The 25,140-nt window shown below is 39.6% G+C and overlaps 1 pseudogene; it reads left to right on the forward strand.

The window, feature by feature from the left end:
* Positions 1-629: 629 nt before the first annotated feature.
* LOC114280953 (NADP-dependent malic enzyme-like) lies at positions 630-24,134 on the forward strand (annotated as a pseudogene).
* The last annotated feature ends 1,006 nt before the right edge of the window (positions 24,135-25,140 follow it).

The following is a 25,140-nucleotide window of genomic DNA, read 5'->3' on the forward strand; positions in this document are numbered from 1 at the left end:
CATATCATTTCTCAATGCACACACTTATTAATTTGATTATTAATTATTCTTCTCAATCCATACACTAAATGTTTCAATTATACCATTCACTCGTACCATTGTACCCACACCACCTCAACCCTTCTTTTACAAACTTGTTGAAAATTGAAGACCCATTACTACAATTCCATTCCAGACAAAGAAAACCACAGTCAAAGTAAAGACCACAGTCTTCCATTGAAGACCTCTATTCCATTGACAACACCATTATGACCCTCCATTGCATTGTTGAAGGTGAGACATCTTCTATTTTCCATTTTGTGATTGCATTTACCATTTTGTTTTAAACTTGACTAAACAATCAAACTTGCCTATGATCTTATAAAAATTGTATTGTGTGGATACAAATAGTAGTAGCAAAAAATTAGATTATCACCCTTCAACTTCAAGAAGAACAACGAGGTCTTGAGATGGGTTCTATTCAAAAGAGCTAGACGAAGAGCTCGAGGCCGTGAATCGCTTGAACTGCATACTTATGTCGGGAAAATTGAATTTTCTTAGGAAAGTAGACGAAAATAGAGGGAGAAAATGGAAATGGTTTTGGGGGAATTCATGGAATTTGCAATTGTTGATGAGAGGAGTGTGTAGAAATGGGTATGAAGCAGTTTCCATCTACATCCACATTTAATGTGACCTAGCCAAAGGTTTTCCTTTTGAAAATTCTGAGATTTTTTTTTGTTTTAAAAAGATGTACATAAAGAAAATTGAAATAGAATATTAAAGGTGTATTTTGACGTCCATTATAGTCATTTTATTTTAGGGTATAATCGTCATTAAAATAAAGTTTCATTAAGTGTTACGTGTGTGGAAATAGAATTTTCCTTATAGATGTTCAAATTGACTTTTTTACCCTTCATTTCAATGATCAAAATGCCCTCAAAAGTATTTTATTTCTTTATTACAGTGGGAGCTTCTATATATCTGTCTTCGGACACACAAGCTAAAAAGAAAATATGAATCTGAAAGTTTAGAAATCCAAAAAAAAAAAAAAAAAACCCCTAATTTTTTCAACTAGACAAATTCTTAAGAAATTTTTTTATACCATGTTTGGATTGCAGCTTTAGTTTGAATATTTTCAAAGCTTAATCTTGTTAATGCAGTTCTAATATTGGTTTGATTTCTTACCATCACTTTACAGTTTGTAGATTTTGCAAACCACAATGCTTTTGAGCTGCTAGAGAAATATGGTTCTACTCATCTTCTCTTCAGTGATGATATCCAGGTATATGGCAACATGGTGATATCCAGGTTTGGAATCCTGTGTTGTTGTCTAAATTTTGCAGGGGACAGCATCTGTGGTTCTTGCAGGTCTTATTGCAGTACTGAAGTAGTTGGCGGTACCTTGGCTGAGCACACATTTTTATTTTTTGGTGCTGGGGAAGTAAGAATCTAATTGCTGCTTTACTTCTTTCATCTCATCTATATTTTGGCATTCTGAGGAAAATCAAAAACTAAATATATGGAGCATGGGACAGCGCAGGTCGAAATATTAGGCAGCTAATAACTTCAGTGGAAACTTATTAATGTATTCACACTATAGACCTATTTACTCTCTACAGGCTCGTGCAGAAGAATTCCCTCTCTCACTCATATTGAGGCCTCATTCATTCTAATTGTTTTTCAATAGTCCCAGTTTTGAGCATAATGATAGTCTTGCATTTCACTCCCCCCCCTCTGCCCCCCGCCCGTAGTCAAAAGAGAGAGAGAGAGTGTCACGATCCCAAACCGCCCCTAGTAGTTTGATGCCGTGATGGCCAGTAATCCGTGATTACCGAAGGCCAACTTCTAAAATTCACACACAATCAGAGTATAGATGTAGGGGGCTCACAAGTGCGGAAGCAATAATCTAAAATACAAGTGGTCCATAAGAGCAGTGCATAGGTCAAATGAAATGGCATACATCTTTACATAACTTTAAAACTTGAAAACAAATAAGATAAAGTACAAAATACATGTTACATCTTGATAAAAGGCTTCTCGAGCCGACATGTTCGAAATACATAAGCTTCAAAAATTGACGACATAACAAAAACACTTGAGCCACAAATCATGAAACATAATCTTCAGAATTGCCGACGTCCTTACAGCCGGCATAACATGCATACAAAACACACATCTCGGCTTAGCCGACTTCTTGCTTATTACCTACATATATACATAGGGAGGGTGAGCTTGGATACTCAGTGAATGGTATAAGTAATAAAGGGGTTAAATGAATGATTCCCAAGGTCTTTCAAAACATTACATAATATATATCTTTGTCAAAACCATACTTATCATAGCTTGTACAAAACATGAGATAAATCTTGTTCATCAAACTTGATCTTGCAAAACTTATATACTTCACATGCGTCAAATCTTATAACATAACCTCGGCATAACCTTGGTCCTTCAAAACTTACTTACTTACTTACAAGACCCACGCGGTAAACCGTCGGTGGCAAACAAGACCAAGCAAGAGCCCGTAGCCCTTTAACACTTGGGTGCTGCGCAAGTTTAGAGTCCTCCAGCACAAGGGACCTATGTTACAAGAGCCCGTAGCCCTTTAACACTTGGGTGCTGCTCAAGTTTAGAGTCCTCCAGCACAAGGGACCTATGTTACAAGAGCCCGTAGCCCTTTAACAGTTGGGTGCTGCTCAAGTTTAGAGTCCTCCAGCACAAGGGACCTATGTTACAAGAGCCCGTAGCCCTTTAACACTTGGGTACAAATCAAGGGTGCTGCGAAAGTTTAGAGTCCTTCTCCAGCACGAGGGACTTTCCGAAAACGTCGTCAAAACAAAGCTTACTTGATACATTGCCATTCAAAACGAAGCTTATACATGATACATAAAATAGGGATATCATTCATGCTTAACAAATACTTTTATCAAAACGAGGCAAAGCTTTATCAAAACCTTAAGAACATAACTTTATTAAAAATACCACTCACTTAGTTCTTGGGACGTCGGGGTTAGGGCAAAGGTCCAAGTCCTACAAACACATGGCAAAATCTACTGAACATACATCTCAAAACAAGTCTTACATGCATGCAAATGATCTCGGAAAACATGCTGGAAGTCAAATCACAGTTTTACATGTCAGGAAGACATGCTGGGTACCAACCAGGTCTTTGACGAGGTCCCACACCTTCTGGCCGAGGTGTGGCTACCTAGGCTTCGGCATGCGGCTGCATGCCGAGGTGCGCACAAGGCAAACTAAAGGTGTAAGTGATCATGCAAGGTAGGCCAAGGTGAGATACGATGCTTGGCCTAAGTGTGAGGTCTAGGTAAGAGTGATCTCGGCGACTACACCTCGGGAAGTGAGGTCCGGAGATCTGGGTTTCCACCCGTGAAGAACATGAAGATCATGAAGAACATGGATGCTAAAATCATAACTTCTTTGTTACAAAATCTGAAATTTCATGCTATGAGCTCGAAAACATGAACCTGGGTACCCATACTTGAAAATCATGCGAAAACAAACACAAAAACATGGATCTAGGCGTGAGCCTTCGGATCAAAACATGACTTTTCTTGAAGAACACATGAATGCTATTCTCTCTTTCTAAAACTGAACTTCAAAGCAATACATGGCTCACAAATCATAGTCAATCATGCAATGCAATAACATGAACATAAAGAACAACATGAGCAGATCAAGAATCTAACCTTAGAACGCGGATCTAACGGTTCGATCTCTAGGGATCAAGCTTAGAAATCCACTCTCTCTCAAGAACTCTTCTTCCTCTCCTAGAGCTTCTCTCTCTTCTCTTCAAAACAAGTATACCACAAAATGATGGGTTCTCTCTCTCTAACGGCTGACTTAACTCTCAGCTCGGCCACGTGGCAGTGGCTGGTTGGTTCTCCTAAAAAAGGGGATAGATTGACAAGACAAGACTATGACAAAGCGTATCTAACAAGCTACTCGGTATGGCACTCCGGCAAGTGGTGACATCGGCTAAGGACAAGGCTTCGGCAACTAAGGTGACAATGACCTCGGCTAGGAAGGACAACACTTGACTAAGCTGTGCCATACCTTGGCCTAGATGTGCCACATCTCGGTCTAGGTCATACCACTCCAGGACAAGATCACTCAGGTGCAAAGGTAACATCTCGGCCTAGATAATACACATCTCGGCCTTGGTGATTCACACCTCAACCTAGATAATGACATCTCGGCCAATATGTCAAAGCAAAGGTGGAGGTCAAACGAAGGGGTTCCAAGATACTTCTAGACTGAAGATGACCTCGACTTGGAATGATCTAGGCGTAACATGACCTAGGCTTGGCATAACTTCGGCTAACATAACAGGGAAGGGGCAAAGCATGCAAGCAACACTTAGACAAATCACATAAACACAAAGCAAGACAAGATTCAGGGATGCAAACTTAGCAAGGCAAAGTTGTGTAAGTGAACATGAGCATGACTACAACATGAATATGGGTTGCTACAGCAATCTTAACATGGCAAAACATATAAATGCATGCAACATGACTAGGACAAAAATGTGAGTTGTTACATCCTTCCCCCCTTAAAGGAGTTTGGTCCCCAAACTTCACTTACCTTGCTCCCAAAACGCCTCGTGATGTCAAGTTCTCATCCCTGTTTATCCCCTCTAGCCTTTATCTTGGGACAATCCTTAATACGATGACCTCTCTCACCGCATCCGAAACATGCTCCAGTCGCCCGAAGACAAACCCCAAAATGTAGCTTCCCGCAACTCGCATATGTCGGCCTGGTGTTACCTTCCGGATTCGCGCTGTTGGGACTATCCTCCTCTGTCTTCTCCTCAACATCATTCGGGTCTGCCTCTTCTTCGCAGTTGTCGTAGGTCTGCCTCTTCCTCTGATTCTTCCTTGAACTTTGACTTCTGTTCAGGTTGGCTTCTGCAAGGATGGCTTTATCTAATACTCCAGCATACGTCGGCATGTCGAGTAAATTAACCTGATCTTGTATCGGCCCTCGAAGTCCACTCTCAAACTTCTTAGCTTTCATGTATTCGTTGCCGACCATGTGAGGTGCATACCTTGCCAACTCAGTGAACGCACGATCATACTCTGCCACTGTTTTGCTACCCTGTGTCAACATCTGGAATTCTGTAGTCTTGCGATCTCGGACACTGAGTGGAAAGTGCTTGTCATAGAACAGCTCCAAAAATCTGGTCTATTACCTTCTCGGATCATCATCCACCATCTACGAGCGTCGTCTTCCAATGTGAATGCCGCTAAGGATACCTTCTGAGCGTCAGTGTTGGGAAAAACCTCGAACAACTTCTCCATCTCGAGAACCCATGCTTCTGCCTTCATCGGTTCTATACCTCCCTGGAACTTCGGCGGTTTCATCTTCTTGAATTCTCTGATCAGGGTCAATGTGTCATCTCCATACAAAGCTGGCTGTGGAGGCACTTGTGGTACTGGCGGTGGTGGAACTACATGTCGGCCACCTGTCTGCTCGGCCTGGGTGGAGGTGGTATCGGTGTTCTGCTGTCTCGCTTGCCTTAATTCATCGGCCAAACTTTCAACCAATCTTTCCAATCTGTCTATTCTGTCCTCGGATTGATCTCGGCCAACTAGGGGTCTACCTCTTCTCATGATGCTGGGGTATGCAGGATGTGACTCTTAGAGCAAAACGAACAATGAACATGCATGCAAGTGAACATGATCATGCCGATGCAACAAATGCTCATGCTAAGATGATGCACACCTTGTCAAGTAGCAAGCAAAATAATGCAATCCTAAAATCATTCTAAGGGACATCCTATGCTCTTCAGGACTCAAAGTGTGTGATAACGTACTATAAGGATCTTGTGCTCTGATACCATTTCTGTCACGACCCCAAACCGCCCCTAGTAGTTTGATGCCGTGATGGCCAGTAATCCGTGATTACCGAAGGCCAACTTCGAAAATTCACACACAATCAGAGTATAGATGTAGGGGGCCCACAAGTGCGGAAGCAATAATCTAAAATACAAGTGGTCCATAAGAGTAGTGCATAAGTCAAATAAAATGGCATACATCTTTACATAGCTTTAAAACTTGAAAACAAATAAGATAAAGTACAAAATACATGTTACATCTTGATAAAAGGCTTCTCGAGCCGACATGTTCGAAATACATAAGCTTCAAAATTTGGCAACATAACAAAAATACTTGAGCCACAAATCATGAAATATAATCTTCAGAATTGCCGACGTCCTTACAGCCGGCATAACATGCATACAAAACACACATCTCGGCGTAGCCGACTTCTTGCTTGTTACCTACATATATACATAGGGAGGGTGAGCTTGGATACTCAGTGAATGGTATAAGTAATAAAGGGGTTAAATGAATGATTCCCGAGGTCTTTCAAAACATTACATAATATATATCTTTGTCAAAACTATACTTATCATAGCTTGTACAAAACATGAGATAAATCTTGTTCATCAAACTTGATCTTACAAAACTTACATACTTCACATGCGTCAAATCTTATAACATAACCTCGGCATAACCTTGGTCCTTCAAAACTTACTTACTTACTTACAAGACCCACGCGGTAAACCGCCAGTGGCAAAACAAGACCAAGCAAGAGCCCGTAGCCCTTTAACACTTGGGTGCTGCTCAAGTTTAGAGTCCTCCAGCACAAGGGACCTATGTTACAAGAGCCCGTAGCCCTTTAACACTTGGGTGCTGCTCAAGTTTAGAGTCCTCCAGCACAAGGGACCTATGTTACAAGAGCCCGTAGCCCTTTAACACTTGGGTGCTGCTCAAGTTTAGAGTCCTCCAGCACAAGGGACCTATGTTACAAGAGCCCGTAGCCCTTTAACACTTGGGTACAAATCAAGGGTGCTGCGAAAGTTTAGAGTCCTCCAGCATGAGGGACTTTCCGAAAACGTCGTCAAAACAAAGCTTACTTGATACATTGCCATTCAAAACGAAGCTTATACTTGATACATAAAATAGGGATATCATTCATGCTTAACAAATACTTTTATCAAAACGAGGCAAAGCTTTATCAAAACCTTAAGAACATAACTTTATTAAAAATACCACTCACTTAGTTCTTGGGACGTCGGGGTTAGGGCAAAGGTCCAAGTCCTACAAACACATGGCAAAATCTACTGAACATACATCTCAAAACAAGTCTTACATGCATGCAAATGATCTCGGAAAACATGCTGGAAGTCAAATCACAGTTTTACATGTCAGGAAGACATGCTGGGTACCAACCAGGTCTTTGACGAGGTCCCACACCTTTTGGCCGAGGTGTGGCTACCTAGGCTTCGGCATGCGGCTGCATGCCGAGGTGCGCACAAGGCAAACTAAAGGTGTAAGTGGTCATACAAGGTAGGCCAAGGTGAGATACGATGCTTGGCCTAAGTGTGAGGTCTAGGTAAGAGTGATCTCGGCGACTACACCTCGGGAAGTGAGGTCTGGAGATCTGGGTTTCCACCCATGAAGAACATGAAGAACATGAACATGAAGATCATGAAGAACATGGATGCTAAAATCATAACTTCTTTGTTACAAAATCTGAAATTTCATGCTATGAGCTCGAAAACATGGACCTGGGTACCCATACTTGAAAATCATGCGAAAACAAACACAAAAACATGGATCTAGGCGTGAGCCTTCGGATCAAAACATGACTTTTCTTGAAGAACACATGAATGCTATTCTCTCTTTCTAAAACCGAACTTCAAAGCAATGCATGGCTCACAAATCATATTCAATCATGCAATGCAATAACATGAACATAAAGAAAAACATGAGCAGATCAAGAATCTAACCTTAGAACGCCGATCTAACAGTTCGATCTCTACGGATCAAGCTTAGAAATCCACTCTCTCTCAAGAACTCTTCTTCCTCTCCTAAAGCTTCTCTCTCTTCTCTTCAAAACAAGTATACCACAAAATGATGGGTTCTCTCTCTCTAACGGCTGACTTAACTCTCAGCTCGGACACGTGGCAGCGGCTGGTTGGTTCTCCTCAAAAAGGGGATAGATTGACAAGACAAGACTATGACAAAGGGTATCTAACAAGCTACTCGGTATGGCACTCCGGCAAGTGGTGACATCGGCTAAGGACAAGGCTTCGGCAACTAAGGTGACAATGACCTCGGCTAGGAAGGACAACACTTGACTAAGCTATGCCACACCTTGGCCTAGATGTGCCACACCTCGGTCTAGGTCATACCACTCCAGGACAAGATCACTCAGGTGCAAAGGTAACATCTCGGCCTAGATAATACACATCTCGACCTTGGTGATTTACACCTCGGCCTAGATAATGACATCTCGGCCAATATGTCAAAGCAAAGGTGGAGGTCAAACGAAGGGGTTCCAAGATACTTCTAGACTGAAGATGACCTCGGCTTGGAATGATCTAGGCGTAACATGACCTAGGCTTGGCATAACTTCGGCTAACATAACAGGGAAGGGGCAAAGCATGCAAGCAACACTTAGACAAATCACATAAACACAAAGCAAGACAAGATTCAGGGATGCAAACTTAGCAAGGCAAAGTTGTGTAAGTGAACATGAGCATGACTATAACATGAATATGGGTTGCTACAGCAATCTTAACATGGAAAAACATATAAATGCATGCAACATGACTAGGACAAAAATGTGGGTTGTTACAAAGTGAGAGAGAGAGGGGGGGGGAGGATCTTTTTGGTTAGGCAGTTTTAATTTTCAAGTTCTTATTTTGTCATTCCTTTCCAGCAGCCTACTTCTAGATCATCAAGCATCGGTCATCAACAGAAGAATGCATAATCAAATTTATTTTTATCTATCTCATTCTAGTCCTCTGAATTGTAGGCTGGAACTGGAATAGCAGAACTTATAGCTCTTGAGATGTCAAAACAGGTAATCATTTGCTTCCATGTGGACTTTATCTTCAGGTTATTTCTTAAAGTATGTCTAGAGCAACCCTCTGTGTGGTTGCTGTAAGTATTCTAAAAGAATTTGTATATTCAATTGTGTATTGTTTACAAAGAGGTCATCAATTTATATAGCCTAAACCTAGGACTGAAAAAGGAAATACAAAGATTCCTATTTTTACACAATCATGCCATATATACAATAAATATTCTCACACCCCCGCTCAAACTCAAGGTGTTTTAGCAGAAAACACTGAGAGTTTGCTAAGAAGAAACTGAAACCGAGTGGCAGTGTGAGTCTTGGTGAAGAAGTCCGCAAGTTGCAAAGTCAAGGAGACAAAAGAAAGCAAGATAGAGCTAGACTGCAGATGCTGTCAGACAAAGTGACAATCAATCTCAATGTGTTCCATCAATTCATGGAAGACAGTATTGTAGGCAATCTGAATTGCACTGCAGTTGTCACAACAGAGGGAGGTCGGAGTAGACTGAGGTACACCCAAATCAGAGAGAAGACAACGAAGCCAAACAAGCTCAGTAGTAGCATGAGCCATAGCACGGTACACAACTTCGGCAGTAGAGCGACCAACAACAGCTTTTTTCTTGCTTTTCCAAGAGATCAAGGAATCGCCAAGAAACATATAGAAACCAGAGGTTGACTTGAGATTATTAACATCACCAGCCCAATCAGAATCAGCATAGGCGACCAGGTCTAAGGAGGAAGTAGAGGACAACAGCAAGCCCTGAAAGATGGTACCTTGGAGATAGCGAAGAATGCAAACCAAAGTAGCCCAATGGATAGAACGAGGAGCAGAAACGAACTGACTAACCACATGAACAACATAAGCAAGATTAGAGCGAGTGACAGTTAAATAAACTAAACAACCCACCAGCTCGCAATAGAACGTGGGATCATCCAGAGGGACACCATCAGTAGAGTTAAGCTTCACATTAAGCTCAATAGGTGTATCAGAAACCTGTGTATCAGTAAGACCAGCACGTTGAATAACCTCATTAGCATACTTGGCCTGAGACAGAAAATAGCCCTTTGGAAAAGAGGCAACCTCAATACTAAGAAAATACCGCAATGGACCTAGATCCTTCATTTTGAAGGTGCGGAAGAGATGCTGCTTGATCTCAGAGATAGCAGAAGAGTCAGATCCAGCGATGATCATTTCATCCACATAAAGTAGGAGAGCAACAAAACTAGCCAACGTATATCTTAGAAACAAAGCAGAGTCGGAAGCAGAAGGATGAAACCCAAGCTCGGTAACAGCAGTCTGAAAACGATCATACCAAGCACGAGGAGACTACTTCAAACCATACAGAGCATGCCGAAGATGACAAACCTGCCCAAAGGAGTGCAGAAGAGCAAGAGGATGGATGTAGACCTCCTCGGTGAGATGACCATCAAGAAAAGCATTCTTAACGTCTATTGATAGAGAGGCCAATGTCAAATAGCAGCAATAGAAATCAAGGTATGGACAGTAGTCATCTTGGCAACCGGGGCAAATGTCTCCTCATAATCAATACCATACTCCTGTGAGAAATCCTTGGCAACCAAGCGAGCTTTGTAGCGCTCGAGAGAACCATCAGAATGAGTCTTGCCTTTATAGACCCATTGGCAACCAACTAGATTCTTGCCAGCAGGCCAAGGAACCAACTCCCAAGTGTTTGTCTTCTGTAAGGCAAACAACTCATCCTCTATAGCTTGAACCCAATTAGGATCCTGACAGGCCTCCGTGTAAGACTGTGGTTCTGAAAAAGAATGAATAACAGACAAAAAACTACGATAGGAAGCAAAAAAAAACATGTATTAGACCAACCTAACCTGTTTGGAGGACGATGCTCACAAGTAGAATATCAGTGCATAGCAGGATCAGAGTCGTCAAAAGCAGAAGGAGCAGTAACGAGAGTAGAGACAACTGGTGGTGGGGGAGCCTGGCGACAAGAATAGACCAACAACGGAGGGGAAGAAGTAACTGAAGGAGGAGAAAGAGCTATGGGTGACGCAGATAGAGTATGAATGGCCTCAGGAGGAACAATGGAGATGTACTCATCAGACGGGACCTCAGAAGAAAATGGGTCAATGTGAACCAAATCTTCTTTGGAAACAGGAGCAGTGAGAGGGGGAAGCTGAAAGTAAGATAGACGTTCGAGAAAGGCAACATGACGGGAGACATAAAGGCGACGAGAGATAGGGTCATAGCAACGGTAGCCTTTCTGAGTAAGACTGTAACCTAAAAAGACGCACAAGACAGACTGGGCACTAAGTTTGGTCTTATCTTTACGAGGAAGGAAGACAAAACAAGTAGACCCAAAGACATGTATGAGGGAATAATTGAGAGGTTGGGAATATATAGCTTTATAAGGGGATTGACTGGAGAGTAGGGAAGTCGGCATGCGATTAAGGAGGAAAGCCACGGTAAGAACTGTCTCATCCCAAAATGGTGCCGGAACAAAGGCAGAAAGAAGGAGAGATCGAGCCGTCTCAAGGAGGTAACGGTGTTTACGCTCAGCACGACCATTTTGGACAGGGGTATCAGTACAGGAGGTTTGGTGAATGGTACCCAATAGAGCCAAATACTCACATAATTCAGTTTTGAAGTATTTCCCACCCAAGTGATACCGAAGTATTTTAATTGTGGCCCCAAACTATGTAGTGATCATAGACAGAAAGGTACGATATATCTGGTAGAAGTTAGATTTATGAGCCATAAGATAATTCCAGATATAATGGCTACAATCATCAACAAAGGACACATAGTACGCAAAACCCCCTTTAGTGAGAACGGGAGAAGGGCCCCAGACATCAGTATGTACAAGAGAAAAGGGGGAAGCAGAAATAAAAGTATTGTTATTAAAAGGTAAAGTTGTCATTTTAGCAAATTTACATCCTCAACATTCATTAATTTGACTAGGAGAAACTTTACCTAACAATCCTGACTGAGCTAAAGACCGCAAGCGGTCAATAGACAAATGACCTAAGCGAGAATGCCACAAATAAAACTGACTCGACTGAGAATCTAACTGAAAAGATAAAAGTGCAACGGGGGAGATAGAAAAAGGAAGATGCAGACTTTCCACCACATAGAGATCTCCAACTCTACAGCCGGTCCCAATCTGCTTCTTGGACACCCGATCCTGCACACAACAGACAAAAGAAGAAAAGATAACATCAAAACCAAAAGCATCAAGCTGACTAATAGAAAGTAAGCTAACAGACAATTGAGGAACATAAAGAACATAGGAAATGGTAACAATAGACATGGCAGAGGATAAGACAGACCCAATAGATAAGACAGGCATACCAAACCCATTAGTTTTGGAGTAAGGAATGTGAGGAGTCATATGATGAGAGGCACTAGAATCAAAAAGTCAGACAGAGGAAGAAATACTTGAAGAGGGCCCAAGAAAACCTGAATGACGAGAGGTAAGAGCAGAGGCAGATGAAGTTGGGCAATCTGGCCACTCAAGGACGCCAAGTCAGGATCAAAAGCTGGAGTAGAAGCAATATAAGCAGTAGGAGGGCAAACAGTACTCGAAGCAGGACCTCAGAACTGTGGCTGAGACTCCTGAGAAGACTGAGCAGACTGACGACCCTTCTTGGGACAATTGTACTTCCAATGTCCCTTCTGATGACAAAAAGCACACTCATCAGAGGCTAGTGGCCCTTTCTTGGGCTCTGCAGTGACCTGAAGCTGATGAGAGGGGTTTGACAGCGGAGGAGGCTGAGTAGGAGCCAAGAAGATAGATGGAGAGAGAGGCTGGCTGGCCGTCTTAAGATGGGTTTCCTCGAAGAGGAGCTCACGAACAATAGCATCCACAGAGGGAAGAGGAGACCGACGAAGGATGCCACCACGGATAGCCTCACATTGGGGGGAAAGAGACGTTAAGAACTACACTAAATGACCCTGTTCTCGAAACTCAACATAAGTGTCTAATACCTTGAGGCTGGATGGTTCCATGAGAGCCAATTGATCCTAGAGACTTGTCATCTCAATATAGAAATCCTGAATAGTCTGATCTCGTTGATGAGCACTCTGAATAGCTATTTCCAACTCATACCGCTTGGCAAAGTTGGACTGCTGATAAACACCCAGTAAATAATCCACACCTCCTTGGCAGTACTATATTTAGAAAACATCATTCCAATACAGTCATCCACAAAATTATGAAACCAGGTCAGAACTTAGGCATTATCACAATCCCAAGTATCACAGGAAGTCAGATATCCTTCCGCCTTCGAGTCCAATGGCTGAGGAACAGAACCAGAAATATATCCCCATTTTTTTTGACCAAGAAAGAAGTTTTTCATAACATTGGCTCAATAGGCATAATTGTTACTAGTGAGTTTGCACTTGATAGCTTGGGTTTTAGTGTCCAAAATTATAATAAAACAAGGGTTATAGAATTATAATATTCAGAAGGTGACACTAAGGTTACGAACAGGGCTCTGATACCATGTAACTATTCTAAAAGAATTCGTATATTCAATTGTGTGTTGTTTACAAAGAGGTCATCGATTTATATAGCCTAAATGAAAAAGGAAATACAAAGATTCCTATTTTTACACAATCATACCATATATACAATATATATTCTCACGATTGCTTGGTGATTCTCTTATTTTATTCGTCTGTTATAAACCAAAGCTCCTTTGGAAGAGATGCAAAGAAGATTTGGCTTGTGGACTCAAAGGTAGGTAAAAGTCTAGTGAACGTTCCTTGCTAAATGATGGACATTTAGTCGATCATGACTGTTCATATTTTTATTTTGTTTCCATTTTTACCTTTTTTGGCACTTCTGTCTTGCATTAATCATAGCATGTGATTTCTATTGCAGGGATTAATCATAACCTTGGGCTCCCGAACGTGAACCCGTTAAGGATCTTTTAGATGCTGTCAAGGTTTGATGCATTCCCTTTGTGTCTATATTTTATTATAAGAAGATAGTTCTTAGTGATTATTGGACTCTATTTCATTTTCAAATGTCATCAGGCTATCAAGCCAACAGTTCTAATTGGTTAATCTGGAGTGGAAAGAACATTCACAAAAGAGGTGATCAAGGCCATGGCCTCCTTCAATGAGCTACTCTCTCTCTCTCTCTCTCTCTCTATACAAAATTTTCTTGCAAGACTTTAAATGAATGACATGCAGAAACCTCTCATTATGGCTCTCTCCAACCCAACCTCACAATCTGTGTGCACAGCTGAAGAAGCTTACACCTGGAGTTAGGTAAATATAAATTATGTATTTTTTCTTATCCTATAATTTGATGCTTTAATGTAAAGTAATGTTTGATTGGATTTAAATACAAAACTAATAAATTTCTTTGTTCTGAAAAAAAGGGACATGCAATTTTTGCCAGTGGAAGTCCATTTGACCCTATGGAATACAACGGCGAAGTCTTGTACCTGGCCAGGGTCTTTTACTTTGTACTTCTAGTTTTTTGGTGTAAAATCCTTAATACATCTGAGATGGATACTAAAAACTGATTTTGATGGCCTTTTCTTCTTTCTTTTTTCTTTTGTAATCCATTCAGGCAAATAATGCATATATTTTCCCTGGATTCGGTTTAGGTTTGATCATCTCTGGTGCAATTCGTGTACATGATGAAATGCTTCTGGCAGCCTGTAAGTACACGACATATAACATAATTAGATATATTATAAGCTGAATACAATTTACTTGCTAATTAAAGAGAAAGGAATTCTTTCCTTTATTTTATTTCATTTTACTTTGCTTTATTTTTTTTTTCCATTTCCTTTGGTCACATATCTATATAGGGCATCAATAATGAATAAACTCTTAGAAAAAGTTTTGAGATGTTTACTCAGATTCCAATAGAATGTAAACTTGTAAATCAAAGTAGAAAACATGCAGCGGATAAAATGTTTAGATCATACCTTTAGATGATAGAACCTCGTGGATAAATCACGTGCTTCCAGAATCTGATAAACCAACCCAGCAGTGAAGTGATATTATAGATTGAATATCACCCACACAAATCACAGTGCAAAATGACTTGACTGTTATTTTTGGGAGAGAGTCAGTATATGGGTAAAACTCAAATCATACGTTGTTTCTCTCTTAATCACCCATAACCCATATACCAGGTATATAACGTGTTATTATTATCTATCCATATCAGTAATGGAGATAATATCTGTATCCTGAGTGGTTATCCTAAATAGGTTTGAATTCAATTTCAAAACCTATTTGGATAGGATTCCAAATTCAAATTCAAATGGTCATGCCACATGGGCGCCCATGACTAACATCTCCCACTCGCACATGAGTTGGCATGACACTGCCATATCTCTATCTCAATCTCCCAAAAAAATAAACAATCTTATACTAGCCACTGCACCGTGCGACTGCTGAGAACACCTGCATGTGGGAGCTCTATACTAGAAACTCAAAATGAGCCAGCATAGAGACATCAACCCAAAAAAAAGAACAGAAATAGTGTCTCATATACCCCAGACCCATCTAATTACACCGGTCCAAAAAACATCTCTAATCCCTCAAAAAGAGCATGTTTGACCCTCTCAATTCTTGCAATATATTCACACTCAATTCGCCTCTCATACAGAGCGATATGAGTTGCCGGCAGTGAATATACAACAGTGGTGTAATACTAGATGATCTTCCCTTTGCACTCATGCCATTTAGTTTAGGATTGACCGCTTTCCCAGTGATGTCCTTTAAGGCCGAATCATGCATGACCGCAGGCAACATACCAAAGTAGCAGAACATCAACCCTTTACCTTATGACATAGTCAAAGTCACAAAAGGGTACATAAATGAAAGTCATATCAATAATGACATGTAAGACTCACACGGTGAGGAAGCAGGGATCCATTCTCTCACCTCATTACTCGGTCGCCAAGCACATATAGTATGAATACATGCTACGGTGGAGTAACTCTTCCATAAAGAGTGATGTCATACTCGATACACCGTACAGATATTAGTCTAGTCGCTTTCTAGCGCCTAACCCGAATTCTCTATTTGCTCGCCTTCTAGGCGCTAAATGAGATCTCGCATCTGGCTAATCATAACAGACACAACATGGAAAGTGGGTACTAACATCCATGTTTGGTCCTTAACACGACCTCATCTTGGTTGTAACCAAGGCGACATGCATAGTGGATTATTTAAGCCTCTCTTGGCTCCAAATAAAAATAAACCACTAGTCTCAACCTTGCTCGCTCCTAAGCGCCAAGGGCGATTGCTCGTGTGAGTGAGCCAATCTTGCCTGCTGACATCATCATCTGCTAATCATTATGACACAAACCATAATAGTGTCAACATCCCATCATCTCAAAATAAGTGATCGATTTAAAAAAATGACCACAGCTTGCGCAATTATAGATTCCAAACATAAGCCATATCAGCACCTCTTGCGATAAGTATATACAATGGATTCCACCATGTGCGCCTCACATGAAATGATTTAAGATCACTACCTCTTGCGCAATAACCTCTCTAAAGATATTTTTGGTGACCAATTTGCGTTCATTCTTAATGCGCCCAACTAGCGCAGATGCGCCCAACTAGCGCATTGAATCTTACAAGGAGCAAATTAATATGCTTCTAGTAAAGCATTTTATCCACAGTCTAATGAGCAAGGTCAATGTCTAAACAACTCAGTTAACCATTTATCAAAGATAACACTTATCATGCCGAATACGCCCACATAGCGTACTTTAGGCTCCCACAACAAAGAAAAGATCAAGGAATATAGGTCATCTGTTTCTCCCAAAGACAATCTGAGGATTCACTCAATAGCTAAGGCTCTGGCTTTTACCGATAGGTAAGTCAATGGGTTTGCAATTTTGCATCTAGAATCGTTCTAGGATATTCCTTATGTAAGTCATCGAAGACAAACCGAGAATTTTCCTAAAACAATCCCTAAGGATCATACATCCGAGCATATGAATTACATCACCCATGTCCATCATATCTAAAATGGAGGACTGCCCACCCTAGGTGGCGACAACCTTTTAAATTCCTGGCTCATAATGACTACGTAAGGAAAAAACTTCTTTTGGACCATTGATCATGCCTCAGTGGTCTTCATCGATCATCGTTGGCCTATCATGGCTTGACGAAATCTAAGAACCACTGTTTGGATAACTGCTTTAGGTTGTAAAAGATTTATTGGAACTAGCAACCTTTTTGCGCTCCTAACTTTTCACCATAAAAGCAGAAGGTAAATCCTTACGGATCTACTTATCCAATTCTCTAATGAAAAATCGGGTCACAATGTCCACAAATTAATGTTCCGAACTTATGTCAATCATAGCCTAAGTCAAAATAACCTCACTCCCCAGGAGGAAGTCTTCTCATGGTCTACACTTTCCTCAATGGTGCGACCATTCGGTATCTAGCGAGCCTTATGCCTCAACAATGACTATCCAAATTACGCATAACTTTATAACAGTTTTGTGTCATAATAGAAAGTCAACCAAATTATAAAAATGGTTAATCCTCAAAGACTTTGTCTTAAACTGCGCAACATTGATCCACTTTCTAAAAACAGGGGACTAGAGCCTTTGGCATTATCCTAGGCTCTTTATCATCTTGCGGAGCAATCATGAATGTTTCCCTCTCAATCACCCAGTGATGACGTGGAAAATTTTCACATTCGCTACCACGCAACTAAGAATGTAGAGTATTTTTCTCTAATGGAGTAATCCATTAGTAGGCGCATCGCTCCCACTGTCCCTAGGATATTGGAAATTTCTTTCCATTCTCAACTAGGCTACATAGAGCGCTATGCGTGGAATTCTCCATCTTATAGAGTTCCAAAAACTCTATTTACGTCACCTTTACTAATAAAACTTTATGTGACTTAGTTACACTACCACAAAGCTGCTTACCTATATGCACATGACCTGGAGGGTTTGCATGACCGCATACAATAATGCGCCACACGACCCTTTGTGTTTACAAGACAGCATACAATAATGTGCTATAGAACCCTAGGTCTGAACTTCACAATCTTATGAGAAGTAAAATAAAGATAAGCTGCTTAACGGTTACAGATCGCCCATAGATGGCTCTCCGCTAACCAATTACTCAAATGGAATGTAAAATCTGATATGGAGGGCACTTAGTTAGGGATATAGGCAACAAACTAGTGCAATTTCCAATTGGGAAACATTTTGCGCCATTATCCACCTAACATTAACAATATTTAATTCCTTATCTCTACTACACAATTGTGTTGTTGAGTACTAGGAATAATCAATTTTCTAAGCATCCATCTCTCTTCACAGAGTTTTCTAAAAAAATAACTCAAATAGATACTCGCCACCTTGGTCAAAACTAAAAGCATGAAAGCTGTTATCTAATTGATCTCAACCTCATATGTGCAATGTCAAAAATCATCTCAAAACTTTTGACTTATGGGAGATCAAATAGTCTTGACTCAGATGCGTATTGTAATCTATAAATGTGTCGAGATTGAGGCTTAGCTATCATACCCTCACACATATCTAGTCACAAATATCATAGTGGACTAAATGCGCCAATACAAATGACCTTCTACGGCTTTCCTACTTACTTGTGCACACCCATTGCGAACAAAGTTACACATTCACATGAGAGCAGGATGTCATAAGCGAGTGGGCTCGAGAAGGCCTACTCAAACCATCGTGTCATCATCTCATTAATGTGATTAAGTATAATAAGCCACTGGTTCATGACCAATGTCATAAACTAATTTCAATCATCTTAATGTGTGAGTTCTCAAAGACAAGTTTTAAAGGTTTAGGCCCAACTAGGTAATGACTCACGGCTAAGTCATATTCACTAGATCATAAAAGGGATGTCATGGAGATATCAAGTGCGCCTAAGTCGCAAATTTAACTAGTAAGTGCTAATCCCCTGCACCTTCAAGTCAATTTTATTCTCCATACACTTTACTGCATCTAGTTGAAAGATGACGATACTCCTCTTGCCATATCTATTTCTTGCTTCATAGTTACTTGCAATTAATTCTACTATCCACAAGAAGGAGAGAATAAGCTATCAACTATGACAGCTCCAAAGTAACTTAAGCGCGAATTAGGCTAAAGAGTCTAATTCAACACAATGCTCTCACAAGTGATGCGTCAAATTCTTAGAGTCATAATAACCTTGTCGGCCTTGACCTTTTCATCACTATGCCGCAACGTTTGCGCTTAGTGTTAAACGTTATTAAAAAACGTTAGCCTAACTAAGGAATCATACAAAGAAGCCCCTCCTCATGTCTCACACTCAAGTGTGGAAACAGTAAGTGTCCAGACTTAGACAAGTTGGCAATGCTAATAGATTTTGTAGCCACTAAGCGCTAATCTTTTCACTTAGTGTTAATAGATTTTGCAGCTACTAAGCGCTAATCTTTTCACTTAGTGTTAATAGATTTTGCAGCTTCTAAGCGCTAATCTTTTAACTTCACGTGATATTTCAACGCACACTATTATAGTGCATGAAATTTTGCTCCATCCAACTCCCAATAATTGGGTAGAGAGCAAAACACTGCTCATACTGGCTACTCGTCTTACACTTAATGACTAATTTATTTAAGCTCGCATTTCTAGTATGACGTGACTCTTGAATGTTACTTCATCCAATGATGTAACATTATTTACAAATCAAATTACAAAGTCAATCCGCGCAGCTCATTAGTCAAGATCATATACTGATCTATTGAGGGCTTACTAATTTCATAACTCCAAAACTTGCCAACCAAAACTACGTAGTATGCCGCTAACCATAGCGCACACATTAGTTTTTATTGTGCCAAACAAGGCACCAAAACCACGGCGACTTTGAGTCATGTTTCCTTACTTTGGCTCAATTAAGGTTTGACCTAAAGTCTCCAAGACTTTTGCTCATCTAAAGAATGGGATTAGTTTGTTCACATTTGAACATCTCTACTAAGTCTAGGTCAACCAAATTAACTTCCATAAGCTAAATCAATTTAGAGAGAAATTCGCATTAGGATTAATTTGATTAGCATAATATAATTTTGCCGCAAAAATCTAAATTAAATAGTGACAATATTACACAAGTCGCAAGATCGAAAATCCGTTATGCTCGTAATCATCTCTTGCGCCACAGGTGACAATTATCCAAAATTTAATTTAATTTATGCGCAAAATATTGGTTTTCGGGAGTTAATCTACAAAGATTTCTCTCAACCGAATAACCTCCCACTGACTATGGCATAAAGCATGATAAATTCCATACAATAGCATCTTAATGTAAATTTACAAATAACTCATGCTATATTCATTTAATAATGGAATTCAAATAAATAAATAAATAAATAATCATGCTCCTCTAATTACAACATATTACAAACCTAAAAAATATGCTGTATTCAATATTCAGATTATGCCATAATTAAAGTGTACATCATTTTGAAATTTTCTAGAATTTTTCTGAAATATTCTGGAATTTTAAATAACTAATAAACACACATAAAATTAGAAATAAAAAATCCAGAAACTGATAAACTGAGACAATATTACCAGTAGATAGTAAAACATTTCAGAAGTCCACAATAAAAATTTCAACCCCAGAAAATTATTTATGCAATACCAGAATCATTTTAAAGCATAAAAAATGAATTATTAACACAGAAAAAATATTTTTTATTTTCGTAAAATTTTCAAAATTTTACAGAATATAGAAAAATTAATTCTGAGTCTAACAGTACCAACCATGCTTAAAACAAAGCTATAACGAATAAATTATGGCCAATTAACGCAATTCAGAACTAAAAAACAAACAGACAGAGCCTTAGAGCAACAGCAGCCAAGCCAGCCAAGCCGCCTGAGGAAAACGGCGCGGCTCAGAACCAGCTCGACGCACGGCTCAAACGCGGCTCGGTGCTCGGCTCCAGCACGCGGCGCGCGTGCGAGGCGGGGACGGCGTGCGAGTGGACAGCGCCGCTGACGCGTGCAGGCGCGTCTGTAGGGCGTCTGGCGCGTGTGGGCGCGTGGCAGCGCGTGGGAGCGCGTGGCTGCGGCTCACGGCGTCAGGTGGCGCATGCATACCACGCGCTGCCTTCCAGGGTGCTTTCTGGTCCGATTTTTGTACTGCCGGACTCCTTTTTTCAAAATAAAACCGTTTATGGTATGAAAAAAGACATTAATAAACATAAAAAAATATTTATGCTCTTAATCTAATCAAAGTAGATTTTTTATTTTTTTTTTACAAACATTCATGTATATAATATAAACATACACATGTAAAAATATACACATGATTAATGGAAACACGAAAATATCCATCAATGGCTCTGATACCAATGTAAATCAAAGTAGAAAACATGCAGCGGATAAAATGTTTAGATCATACCTTTAGATGATAGAACCTCGTGGATAAATCACGTGCTTCCAGAATCTGATAAACCAACCCAGCAGTGAAGTGATATTACAGATTGAATATCACCCACACAAATCACAGTGCAAAATGACTTGATCGTTGTTTTTGGGAGAGAGTCAGTATATGGGTAAAACTCAGATCATACGTTGTTTCTCTCTTAATCACCCATAACCCATATACCAGGTATATAACGTGTTATTATTATCTATCCATATCAGTAATGGAGATAATATCTGTATCCTGAGTGGTTATCCTAAATAGGTTTGAATTCAATTTCAAAACCTATTTGGATAGGATTCCAAATTCAAATTCAAATGGTCATGCCACATGGGCGCCCATTACTAACAAAACTAAATGACACCTTGTGTTTGTTTTATTCCCTTGATGTGTGATCTAGTTTTGTTAGGGCGATTTGGCTCAATGGTAAGGCTTGCCATTAGCATCCCTAGTAGTACAGGTTTGAGTCATAGACATAGTCTCTTCAAAAATGAAAGAAAGACTATGTACATCTTATCCTCTCTAGATCCCTGTTTTAGCAGAAGCTTCATACACTAGGCTGCCCATAATCATGTGCGAAGCACAATGGAAAACTTTTGGCAAAACCTATTTAATTGAAGTTACTTCTATGCGAACGGGCACGACAAATAGCTAGAATGGTTCACCTTTGTATCTAAACCATCTACTCTCCTTTGTAACAGCAGAGGCTTTGGCTGGGCAAGTAACAAAAAAGAACTTCGACAAGGGTTTGATCTATCCACCATTCTCTAATATCAGAAAGATCTCGGCCCACATTTGCTGCTGATGTAGCTGCTAAAGAATATGAACTTGGTGAGTTAGTGAGTGTACTTTTGGAAGTCCATTTGGTTCATCTAGAGTGGGAAGAACATTCACAAAAGAGGTGATTGAGGCCATGGCCTCCTTCAATGAGGTACTCTCTCTCTCTCTCTCTCTCTCTCTCTCTCCAAAATTTTATAATAAGATTCTAAATGAATGTCATGCAGAAACCTCTCATTATGGCTCTCTCCAACCCAACCTCGCAATCTGAGTGCACAGCTGAAGAAGCTTACAGCTGGAGTCAGGTAAAAATAAATTATGCATTTTTTCTTATCCTATAATTTGATGTTTTGATGCAAAGTAATGTCTAATTGGATTTAAATACAAAACTAATAAATTTCTCTACTCTAAAAAAGGGACATGCAATTTTTGCCAGTGGAAGTCCAATTGACCCTGTCGAATACAATGGAAAACTCTATCTACCTGGCCAGGTTCTATTACTTTATACTTCTAGTTTTTTGGTGTTATATACTTAATACATCTGAGATGGATACTAAAAATTGATTTTGATGGCACCTTTTGTTTTTTTGTTTTTTAGTGATCAATTCAGGCAAATAATGCATATATTTTCCCTAGATTTGGTTTGGGTTTGGTCATCTCTAGTGCAATTCGTGCACATGATGAAATGCTTCTGGCAGCCTGTAAGTGCACTACATATTACATAATTAGATACATTATAAGTTGAATACAATTTACTTGCTAATTGAAGAGCAAGGAATTCATTCCTTTAATTTATTTCATTTTACCTATGCTTTATTATTTTTTTCCCTTTCCCCTGGTCACATAGCTATGCAAGTCATAAATTATGAATTGACACTCTTTAGAAAAAGTTCTGAGATGTTTACTCAGATTCCAATAGAATGTAAACTCAAAAAACACCTTGTGTTTGTTTTATTCCCTTGATGTGTGATCTGGTTCTGTAAGGACGATTTGCCATTAGCGTCCCTGGTGGCGCAGGTTCAAGTCATTGAAACAGTCTCTGTACATCTTGCCCTCTCTAGATATCCTTTTAACATAAGTTTTTTACATTGGGTTGCCCATAATCATGTGTGAAGCACTACAGAAAACTTTTGGTGAAACCTATTAAATTGCAATTCTAGGCGATACGCACGACAAATAGATAGAATGGTTAACCTTTGTATCTGAATCATCTACTTTCCTTTGTAACAGCAGAGGCTTTGGCTGAGCAAGTAACAAAAGAGAATTTGGGCAAGGGTTTGATCTATCCACCATTCTCTAATATTAGAAAGATCTCTGGCCACATTGTTGCTAATGTGGCTGCTAAAGCATATGAACTTGGTGAGTTAGTAAGTGTACCTTTGGTTGCTTCATGTGTCTTACCTCTGCTGTAATTGCCCCTTTAAGCATGTTTATTTTTATGACTTTCACAATGTTTCCTAGGGTTGGCAACACATCTCCCTCGACCTGATATTCTGGTGAAGTACGCTGAAAGCTGCATGTATACTCCCAATTACAGAAGCTTCCGATGAATTGTTAAATTGTGAGCAGAAACTATGGCTAGTAGTTAATGTAGTGTGTTTCTTCAGAGTCTTATATATTCTTGTTTGGCGTCTCTCCTTTTCCCTCTACATTCCAATCATGGTGTTTCAGAACTTTTGTGGTGTTGTAACCTTTAGAGTTTATATTAGAACAATGACAGTAAGAGTCGAGTTGGATGAAAGGTTAGTTTTAGTTTAAACATTGTCAACTTCAGTCTCTACTTGCTACTCACTACCAGTTTAGTAGTCTCTATGAAGTCACAAAAGCTGTGGAAATATGGAGAAATTCAAACTGACCTGTGAAGCATCCAATGCGGTGGTACTTGTAGAATCAACCACTTGCCTCAATTGAGGATTTGGAATGCCAAGCTTGTCATTCTCAAGATGTATTACTAACTTTTGATGCTAAGCTTCACTTGAATCGTATGATAGAGAGAGATCGAAATAGAAGGATGTGAGAGAGCGACAGAGCTGGACAAAAGATTTTCAGCCTAACTGCCTTCTATGTGTAATTGTAATAGAATACAGTGTTTTTTGATAAATCAATACCCGTGTTCTTTGGCCCAAAGCTAAATTGTATCTTCCCCCATTGACCTATTCCTCTGAGTTGTTAGTTATAAGTGGCCAGTGTGGCAAATGAGCTGAGCTGAGCTCGTTGTCTACCAAGCTCAAAAAAGAAAAGTTTGAGTTGAGCTTGAATATTTATAGTAATTAATGCTTGAGCTCAGCTCAGTTCGTAGTTGTGAGTTCTTAGTGGCCAGTGTGGCAAATGAGCCGAGCTGAACTGGTTTGTTTATCTAGCTCAAAAAAGAAAAGTTTAAGTTGAGCTTGAATATTTATACTAATTAATGCTTGAGCTCAGCTCAATTCCTTAATATTAATTATATTCAAGTTTGGTTTGAAACTTAATAATGAAGAAAAATGATAAAATTTGGTTTGAAACTCAATAATGAACGATTTTGGTTTGAAACTTAATAATGAAGTTATGCTCGAGTTTGGTTTGAAACTCAATAATGAAGAAAAAAATTGACTTGAACCTTGAGTGATTCATTTATTAAACAAGCTCAAAAGATTGGTTTGACATTGTTTATGTATGTAATAAACTGAGCAGAGTTGAACTCTTATTGAATTTGTTAAACAAGCCTAAAAATTTAATTTGAACTCGCTTATATATGTAACAAGTAGAGTTGAGCTCTTTCTGGGTTTATTAAACAAGCCTAAAAATTTAATTTGAACTTGCTTATATATGTAACAAACAGAGCAAGGTTGAACTTTTTTTCGTAGTGTCACACCACGTTGACAACACAAGAGGGGGGGAAATTAAGTTGGTAAATATAACTTAAAATAAAATAATTCAATAAAATTAACTTGCTCAAGTAAAATAAAAGAATGAACATATAAAATATGAGCAATAATGTGTGTGAGCAAATCAAGTCAAAGCACGACAAAGCAACAATTATAAATATAAAGGAGAGATAGAGAGAGAAGGCAAACACAAGATTTATAGTGGTTCGGTTTCCATCCAAGTTTAAATCC

The sequence above is a fragment of the Camellia sinensis genome, chromosome 13 (assembly GCF_055761805.1).
Source record: "Camellia sinensis isolate YWXY chromosome 13, ASM5576180v1, whole genome shotgun sequence".
Lineage (NCBI taxonomy): Eukaryota > Viridiplantae > Streptophyta > Magnoliopsida > Ericales > Theaceae > Camellia > Camellia sinensis.